Raw genomic sequence first — 10,067 nt, forward strand, 5'->3', positions numbered from 1 at the left:
AAAACTTATAATATGTGTTTCAATAATAATAACTGTTCAAAAGCTGTATCAATAAGCTTTGGAAATAATTTCCTCAAGCCTCAGTTTTTCCAGTGATACATTTTTATAAAAATTGATTCAGCCAACGAAAGTTTACAATAATTGATCTACTGATAAATCCCATTCTTAAGCTTTAAAAAATTACTTCTTTAGCTGGCAGTGCCATTGAAGTTGTTCACCGTTTTGACATTCATTTTGGGTGCACCTCTTTTTCCCCCGATGGTAAGTATTTAAAATTTAAAAATTCAATTTGAAATTACGAACGCTTCCTTTCGAGCTCTTCCCGCAACAACTTCAACCGCTTTTCTCTTGCGTTTCCCAATGAATACTTAATATGAATACTATACTTTCGGATAGAAAGCAAAAGCCGAAAAGGAAAATCCGAAAAATCGGTGAAACTCAGCTGAGTGACGAATGCTACCCGGAGCTTATATGGAGACATAATTACCCAGAAAGTCGGACTTGAGTAGGGCATATGGGTCGCCCGAATGTGGGCCATTATGTGTAAGCTGATAGCTAAAAAAATTTAATTTTTGAGTGAACAACTTAAACTTTAGCGGAGCAAACAATTTTTGTTCGTGGCGAACTTTTAGGAGCTCCTCCGACTCGAATTTAATTAATTACACGAAAAATGCAATGGGAGGAAGCCACCGGTAGTTGCTTTATTTCGGCACGTGATAAATTAATTTAAGCCAGCTCTCCAAAGCAGTTCGTGTAATGTTTTTGCATACACATCGCCAGGCGACGTCAGGTGGCATAAAACTGGATCATTTAATGGGCGGGTGGCGGGGGCAGGTAGTGGACCCCCGAAGAGGTTTAGGTTATCGAATTGGGCGTGGCAACAACTTAATTACGCTACGCACGGCAGCTAATTGAGTTCGTATCCCAGTGAAAAATAAAACGCCATTAGTCTTGACATTGGTACTCAGTTTCGCTTTTCGCTTGGCGATTACACGCCATTTCCATGGCATGGTCTCACTGTGGAATAAATATGAAATACTATGAATTTAAGAAATTAACTCAATGTAAACAAGAATATAAGGAATGCATTTATTTAAGTTATACAAGAGCATACAATTGTTATCTACGAATGTGTGATAGTTAAAGCTACCAAACCTTTTCTAGCTTTTGTATATTAAGGTTACTTTCGTCACTAATTCCTTGCCCCCTTAATAAATTGTTTATAGCAAATTTAGTCTACGCATAAGTTGTATGTAAGCTTTATTTAATTTACTGGAAATTTAATTTGTTTTGGGTGAACCAAATTTCTAACAAAAATTAAACCAATTAGAATACGTCTTGCTGTTTTGCCACGAACCAAAAATGATTTTATTCTGGCAAAACCCTAAATTATTCATTTTTGTTCTTCCAGGAAATCGAATAGGATGTTTATGTCTATTGTCCCAAAATCAGTTTCTGAACTGCCCAATTTTTGTACTGCAAAATAAATGTTTGCAAAAAGGCATCCTTTCCAGGAGATGGGGTACTTTAACACAGGGGAGAGACATCGACTTTAGACTTGAACCAAGGGAACCGAATCGAACCCATTTCACGATCTCCTTTCATCTGCACACTTGACAGCTCAATTTACTCAGCGCGGCTCGCCTATTTTCACAGTAATTATAACTTGGCTGTAATCTGCGTATTAATCTCAGTTTTCGTGGGGCCAGGAGACAATGAGGGCTTTTTCGGTTCTCGACTCAGTTTTCAATTTTTTTTCGCATTTTAACATTGAACAAATGCCAGCGAATTTATTGGCTGCTTTTGTATAATTTAGTGCTTGGCACGAAATATTATTAATTAGTCTAGACGAGCACGAGACAAAAGGCACACAACCCCTTGCTAAGAAAGCCTTAATGAGCATTAGAACTAAATACATAGTTGTGGAGATTGGCTGTTGAACTGACCCTTATCTTTAAAGTTTTTACAGACTTAGCACACTGCATTATTAGTAAAATTACTATACAAATAGTAATAAACAGCGGTAAAAAATAGCGGTAAACAATTTTAAATCTTAAGTTAGGCCATTGGTAATTTATAGTTATGTAAAATGCACATTGCACACTAAAAACTTATTGTATGCATTTGCATGCACAATTAAAGTATTTAAATATTTGTGGCCACGTACAACATAAAATAAATTAGTGGGTATTAATGCGGCGAGAGTAGAAACCAGATAACTCACATATTGGCCTCGCACGAGGTGAAATCAAGTCACACAAGCATTTTCCATGCAAAGTGTCGGCAGTTCAAGGACTTAACCCATTGGACAAGTACTTAATTAGTCGCCGAGGACTCGAAGTGGCGGTTATTTCCTTGACGTGGCGTCCTCCCAACTTGGCTGCATGCCACTTTAAGTTAATTCTGTCAGGTTCAGGGATCCGAACTCGTATGTCGGCCTGACATTTGATTGCAGACTGCACCCATGTTGCTTGACAACTGCAGTGCCAGCCAACAGGACTCGCAAGTCCTTCGACTTGCATGACTTTATTTTTCTTCAATTCTGTAATAATATGTGACACTTATACTATCTATATTCTTTATAAGGTTGTTTTGATTTTGCAATGGGTATTTCAGTTTCGTCCAACTTCTGGGCACAAACTTCTTGTGGATTTATTTTTATTCAGCGGCGAGCTTAGATAAGAATCTTTTGAGAGCTAAATTAAAAATAAATTAAATTATAACGAAAATCGCACTAGCACTCTCAGTTTGAGTACTGCGTACTCGACTTTACTCGAAACTCGACTAAAGTGTTTTTTCATTTAATTTAATGGGTCTATCAGACCCACAAACTTTGGACTGACAAACATTCTGACTGAATAAGGAGCAATACCTTTGTTATCAAAGGGTTCCACACAAAATAAAAAATTTAAATTTCTGTTAAATGCAAAGCACAACCGGAAGAACTTTGTACTAACCATTTTCGGCACCTGGAATTCATCTGTTTCGGATGTTGTTTGAATTATGCCAGACAATTAAAAAGTTGCCGCCATCAAATTTAATGCTTCATTTTAGTGGACAACTTTCTATATAATTGTTGTTGTTTAGCTGCGGCCCCGCTGCTAATTTATGCATCACAAAAGGACGCAGCAGATAGTCAGGTGACATCTAATTGCATTTCGCATTGGGGGAATCGTCCAAAAAACATCCACATTCTATGAAACGTGCTGCGGGCTCTCTGAACTTTTTGCCAGCTCTCCACTTTTAATGAGTTGAAGTTGCCGCAATTTTACGGGTCCACGTGAAGTGGTTGGGTGGTTAAGTGGGTGGTGCTGAGTGGATGGTGCCGAGTTGCGGGGTGGTGCAGGTCAGTGGTGCCCCGGTTACCTGTGGCAAAGGGGACGACCGCAAATTGGCTCGTGTGGACGGCTTTGTTAACGTCTCCTATCGCCGAGTTCTGTCGAATTGAATCTTGGATGGGTCCATTTTATGCTGATGCTCTTTTGATGGCATAGTAATGTGATGTCCGAACGTTAATTTTATCATAAGTGTGTTATCTGACGTATGCGTTAGTAAGGGTACCTTTTCTATTTAACAGAGGTTTGATAATATTATTATTAATTTCTTTTTTCAACTTGATTGTTTGTACTCAATAGGGAATGGGATTTGGTCTTTCTTTCTAATTTTAAGCCACTGTGGCACACCCTCCTCTATTGACCCCAAACTGAACGAAGCTGCAGAGTCGGCTAGTAAACATTTTAAATTGCATTCGCACAAGTAAGCTGGATCGGTTTCTCTACTATTTATCCCCAATTATTAATTAAGCTTGCCACGCTTGCCCTAAATATTTGCAAAAATAATTGCACGAATACCACTTTATTTATTTACCAGTTTTAGCTGGAGGCCAAAAACTAATAGAGCTACGGATTCATATAGTTTTTGGATTTCATTTGCCACTGGTCGCTCTTTCTATCTGGTTTATTTTGTTGATTTAATAAGCGGTAGCAAAAACCGCTACTTCCTCTATTATTTGAATGTTTCAGCTTTAATTTCGAAATGTTTACCTTTGTTGGTGAGGTAATTCTGCAGCGGCCGAAGGCAAAAGGAGCTGGTCAGAAATAATAATTCCTAATGCTCTAGTGGCTGACCGGCAAAGTATCTCAACCGCAATATCAAACATTTAGTCTGGGCATATCAAACATTTATCTAAGATATGAGATTTGCATTGGATTCCCTAGGTTATTGTTATGTCTCGAACCCTTTCACCTCATGCTGGTTTTGTCACAAGCCCTTCAAATGTGTCCCATTCACGCCAGAGATTTATTTCGATTCGTATTTGTGGATTTGTGGGTAACTCATCGAAATCTAATATCTGTGAAAACCTTCTTGTGGCAGGCAACATTTGTCAAGCCCAATGAGCTAGCAGAGTGCATTTATTCAGATGGCAGACAAGGCATACCAAACAATTTCGCAAATTGCTGTAGTTCTTCGAACTTAATATTGGCATAACAATCACAATGTGATTGAAATGGGTTCTGGGTTCTGTCTCAGATGCACTGATTTTCTGGGCGAAACGCATGCCACACGTGCCAGAATATTTCAATAACTCTTGATTTGGCGCGCTGGAAATTCTTTATACTACGAATATTTCTAAGCGCTCTAAAAATAATTATGAAAAAAAATCACAGATACTTTGTTTTTCCCTTGGATTTTCTCCTTAAAAGTACCTAGATAATTAGCAATTTTTAAAGTTGAATTCCTCGCACATTTTCAATTAAATTTAAAGCGAATAAATCAGTGAAAACTGGTCGTAATATCGTTTTTTATATTTTTGTATCGCGTTTCATTGTGTAATTTCTTCGTGGGTTTTGGGCCCTAGCAATTCCCACGGTGCTTGGCTCCAAAGTGTCGGTTTCTCCTATCGAGTTACTCCTTCCAGTGGCCCCGCTAACCAGAGCAATCAAAGGATTCTCCTTTGCGGCCTTTGGCACCTTGACGCCTTCGTAGGATCCCTCACCTATTTTCTAATTTTCCTGCTGGCAAATTCAATTAGTTCCGCCTGCGCTGGTCGCTCGAGTTGCGTACCCTCAATCAATTTCCATTTATTCGAGCAACAATGGGCACGAGTAGGAGGCCCTCTCATTATGCTGTCAGCTTAATTATTATTTTGACATCGCCAGCTGTACATTTAATTACTGGGAATATTTCCATCGCTAACCTGACCAAAAAGTAAATCTCAGCTTGAGGGCCACAAAGATACAACTTTCGAACAAAATGGGCTGAGCAATTGCTTTGGCTTTAGTTTACTTTTCAGCACTTTTAGCTTTGTTGTTTACTCGGCGGTTGCTGTTGTTTCCCTTGATTTTGCTGAGAAGAAACTTCTGCAAGAATTGTATTCCCCGAGCTTTGCTTGGATAAGCCTTTACCGCCCGTATTTATTTTAGCTTTGGTCCCCAAAAATACAAAAAAAAACTATGTATTTGGAAGTTCCTTCTAAGAATTCGAGCGAATGAAAGAAGTCGGGGCAATTAAACAAAAGTCACATAAAACCTAATTGCAACTTTCACGAAATTTAAAACCAGTATGAAAAATAAAGATTTACGTTTACTAGTATCTGCTTCTGCTGCAAATTAACAGCATACATCATTGACCTGTAATCCGGGAAACAGGCAGCCGGAGCCGCAGACCCGTAGTCGCTGCCGTATTCGTACTTAAAGCCGGACTTGATGCCAAACTGCCGGCAGGCGTCCGGCTTTGGATTTTGGCTCCGTTTAATTTTGTCTGGCGCTTGGCATATCCGATGATATAAAAGTTCCGAAGACAGGGAATTGTGATAGGTATCACCGCCCTTGGAAAAAACGCCTTAAACGGAATGTAATTCACAACATTTTTGGTAGCCAATATGAAGGCTTAAAAATTTGTTTAAACTTTTTTTAAACGTTAAACTTATTCCTTTCCCACATAACATAAACCATAATTGTTTTGGAGTTTAATTATTGTTTTTAAAATATCTTCCTTTCAACAAATTAATAAAATCGGCATAAAATTTCTGTAACTACCAATTGGACAAACCAAAATAATCCGCAACCGGAAATGCCCTAACTATGTGGAGGAAAAACAAAATGTTAACAATATGTTAACTCAAGCGGAAATATCACTTAGGAGCAACACGAATTCGGACATGGACAGCAAGCGTCTGACTTTCGTTTCGACCAACAAAAAAAAGAGAACGAAATATCGTGGAAAAAAGAAACGAGACTTTGTGCTCGGGGCAATGGCTTCTGAGCTAGAAAAAGGCGGAAAGAATGTGTCAATAATGACTAATGGCCAAGTCGGAACCGGAGTTTGCTAAGCTGGCGTTTTCCCTGCTGGCTGAAGACTTCTATTCCTATTTATTTTTGCATATTTTTGAGGGCTGGCATTCGGGCTGCTCATGATGTCAAAATGATGTGGGCTTTACCTTTTCTTTTTGTGTTTTCCGAGAGCCCTTGTTGTTCCCTGTTGGGACTCGCTTTAATTCGAAATTCACAGAAGGCGAAGCATCGTCCCGAGGATTGTGATACCAATTTGGTATGAAACTCATTTGACTTTAAGAGTAGGAGAAATCAGGACAAATTTTATTTTTGTTTCACCATTTGCACTCGTCGACTGAGCAAAGAAACATTTAATTAATTTAGGCTTATATACTTGAATCTGGCTAACGAGAAGATTTCGACAAGTGCGAGCCTGGTATTGGTATCTAGTATTAAATGGCAACATTTTTGCCCTAAAATTGTCTATCTGCTAACTTTAAGTAATAAAGCATAGTATAAATTGGTAAGTTATGACATGATGGTCTAATTTTAAATATTTAACCAAGCTATATGCTTGGTTGGCTATAGGCTGAAGCATTTTTTTTAAATGTATCGAAAATATAAAAACTTTAATAATCTTTAAAAGACATCGTTAAAAGACTAATCAATTTCCATTAAACGAAACGAAACATTGCTTCACGTAGATGTTACAGAAAAACCACTAATATTAATTCCAATTTCATGCTTTATTTAAATAAAGCAAATTGACATTATTCTGGGAAATCGTCCTTTGATTGCCAATGCGACAATCATCGGTGCCAACACAAACACATCATTAGGAAAAAGTGAGCAAAGTATCAAAGCTCATTATGTGAAACACTCCGTTACGAAGCTTTTCATCGTAAAAAGAACACGTGCCTGTTTTCATTCAGTTCGGGATAAAAATAAAACCTTGCTCGCCGGCCAATTGGCAAATCTTTGAGGTCTGCAGCGCACAATTATGGAGAGAAAATGAAATGCTCATCTGTCGTCCAAAAAACGACGAAGGAACAGGAGAAAAATGGCCCTAGGACCCAAAAAAAAATGCAGAAAAAACTAAAGAACCAGCACGGAAATGGGCTAGATGAGGAGGCATAAATAACTATGTCCGCCCAAAGTAAACAGAAATAAAAGCGGGGCAAACACAACAAACTCAAATTACACACCGAAATGCTGGCGGTTGGAGGAGGGAGGGTGTCTGGTTTTTCTGGCTGAAAGGGCGGAAATTTCAGGGGGAGTGCCGAAAAGTAGGCAACTAATGTTCGCAAATGTTTGCCTGGATTTGCTCTGGTCTGGCGTTCCATTCCTGGCCCAGCTATGCAGGTGAGCCATTCCCCTACCTTCGGCTTCCCTTCCGGTGTGTGCTTATGTAATTAATGTTTTCCTGCTGGTCCAGGTCCGGCAGAATCAACCGGAACTGGAAGTGTGAGCCCAAAAAGTTTGCTCCCAACAGGAAATTGTTATTGTTTTGTCGCCTTAGAAAAGCAAAGAGCTAAAAATGAATGCCAGGAAAATCCAAAGCATAAGTCAGTTATGAGATACCCTATTTCTGATTGAAGTAACGATTTAACTAAATTTAGAAGTATGCCATTTTGTTAATAGAATTTCAATAAAATACCATAACACGAGCACATATACTTATATTGAAGCGGATATACAAAAAGTTTCTTCTAAAAATGCTAAGTATTTAAAAATCTATCACAACTATCTATTTCTATACAAAAATACCTAGTAGCCATTCATTACATCAAAACCGGAAGTGGGAATAATCTGGGTTTGTTCCAGATTCAATGGCTATCCCGGGGAGGTCATTGACTTGTTTCCAAGTCCTCCCATTAAAGCTCGTCCTTCTGCGTGTGTGGATGGGTAATTAAGATAACATCCCAGGGCGTTGAAATGCGAGACGAAAACGATTTCTTGTTTGTCATTAGGTTTATGCGGCTAAGGTTTAAGCCCTTAGCCAAAATGTTTTCCCGGAATTTCCCGGAACTCGGGCGGCTTAAAGTCACATTTTCAGGGAACTCTTTACGGCGATTGCCTATTCCCGACAGCGTCAATTGACGCTTAAGCACAATTGACACCCACTCGACCAGGGAGTGGCCATCCTGGACAGGGACGAGGTCCTCTGACAGTTTCCCGGGCCTGGGCTAATTTACGCCTTCAATTTGTACTGGCCGAGCACTTGTTATAATTGATGGCCAGTCCGGAACAGTCGCTCACTGAGATGAAATCCCATTATCCTGTCCTTCTTGGAGTAATTAAATAAATTGACATCAAAATTGTAGCACAACATATTCAAGAAAAACAACATAACGTTATATTTATTATGTAGCATATAAAATACGCATGTTGTATATTATTTTTTCAGTGCATTCTTAAGGCGGCAGATGCAGTCAGTGGGGAGCAGGAGGCGCCAGGCTTACCCGCTGGCTAGTAATTTACTCGTCCTTGCTGGGACGATTTGGCTTTCCCGCCTCTTCCTAGGTGACGCCTAGATGCAGACCAGAAACCGGTAGAGAACACTCCATATATCGTATTGTATATGAGCAGCATATTTCAGGCATTTTTATGGCTCTAGAGTAGAATCATAAATTTAGGAATGGGTAAGGGAAAAGTAAAGGAAGATGGCAAACGGAATCCACGGCATGTGGCGTTGTTTACGGATAAAACTGTCTGACCATGGGGTTCCTATTGCCCCAGCTATTTGGCGCCTTGTTCCCTAATCTCTCCTCTTTCCAATATTCATCATCATCTTTGTTGAAAAAGTGTTACGAAAATGTTGATCGATTCGAGTTTGACTTTTATGCCCGCTGCGTGTTTGTCGCTTCCAAAGGAACTTTCTTTTTCAGGGTAGAGTAGCTGGTGTAGTCAATTGGCTAAAATATATAAAAAATCAGAATCTTAATAAATATATACGTATATTAAAGATGGTCGAGATATATCTATATGACTTCAAAACATAACATTCTATTAGTTATTTAGAGACATTAACAATAGAAGCAAAGATATTAAAAGTATTTACTTTTATCTAAGTATGCAAATCATCAAAAGGGCATCCAAAGACCGCCTTTCAGTTTTCTCACCATTCGCAGTGTATTTTGTATCCTTCACTGTTAATATTTTTTCGCAAGCTGGCTTAATCATCAATCATTCGGTGTCCGTATTATGGCAAAGAATGCCATACAAAGGCTTATCAAATTTGTTTCTGAGTTGCCACGTTCTGGTCTTGAATCGAATCCAAGGATTCGGATGAAAAATGCATTTGGGGCCCAATTACTATAGCTAAAGAAAGAACTCCTTGAAAATGTACGGTCCAACTCAGCGACTTTGGACTTTTCCGCAATTTGCAAATGCAGGGAAGTGGGATGCGGAGTGAAAGAGGTGAATCGAAATAGTTTTAGTGTGCAAAATGCCTGACGCTCGAGTGGCCGCAAAACAAAAATTGCTGAAAAACTTTCAATTTGGTCAGAGGCAAGTATCGGAATCGTGGCAATCATCGGCCAGCAACAAAAGAAGAAATCATAAAACACAAACCAAAAGCGAGAGCTCCACCAAATGGAGCACACTCAAGAGGGCTGGGGAAGTGGATGAAGTGCTCGAGAACTTTTCAATTTGGTGGCAAAATTTGCGCAATTTCCTCGGTGGCTGTTTGGGCAAGAAAGGGTTAAGCTTCCCCCAACATCCACATCCACATCCACATCCGCCCGCCTAGAAAGCTGCAAGTGTCAGTGGGGAAATTATGAATTGCTTAAAGTT

This window comes from Drosophila sechellia, chromosome 3L (assembly GCF_004382195.2).
Source record: "Drosophila sechellia strain sech25 chromosome 3L, ASM438219v1, whole genome shotgun sequence".
In the NCBI taxonomy this organism is placed as follows: Eukaryota; Metazoa; Arthropoda; class Insecta; order Diptera; family Drosophilidae; genus Drosophila; species Drosophila sechellia.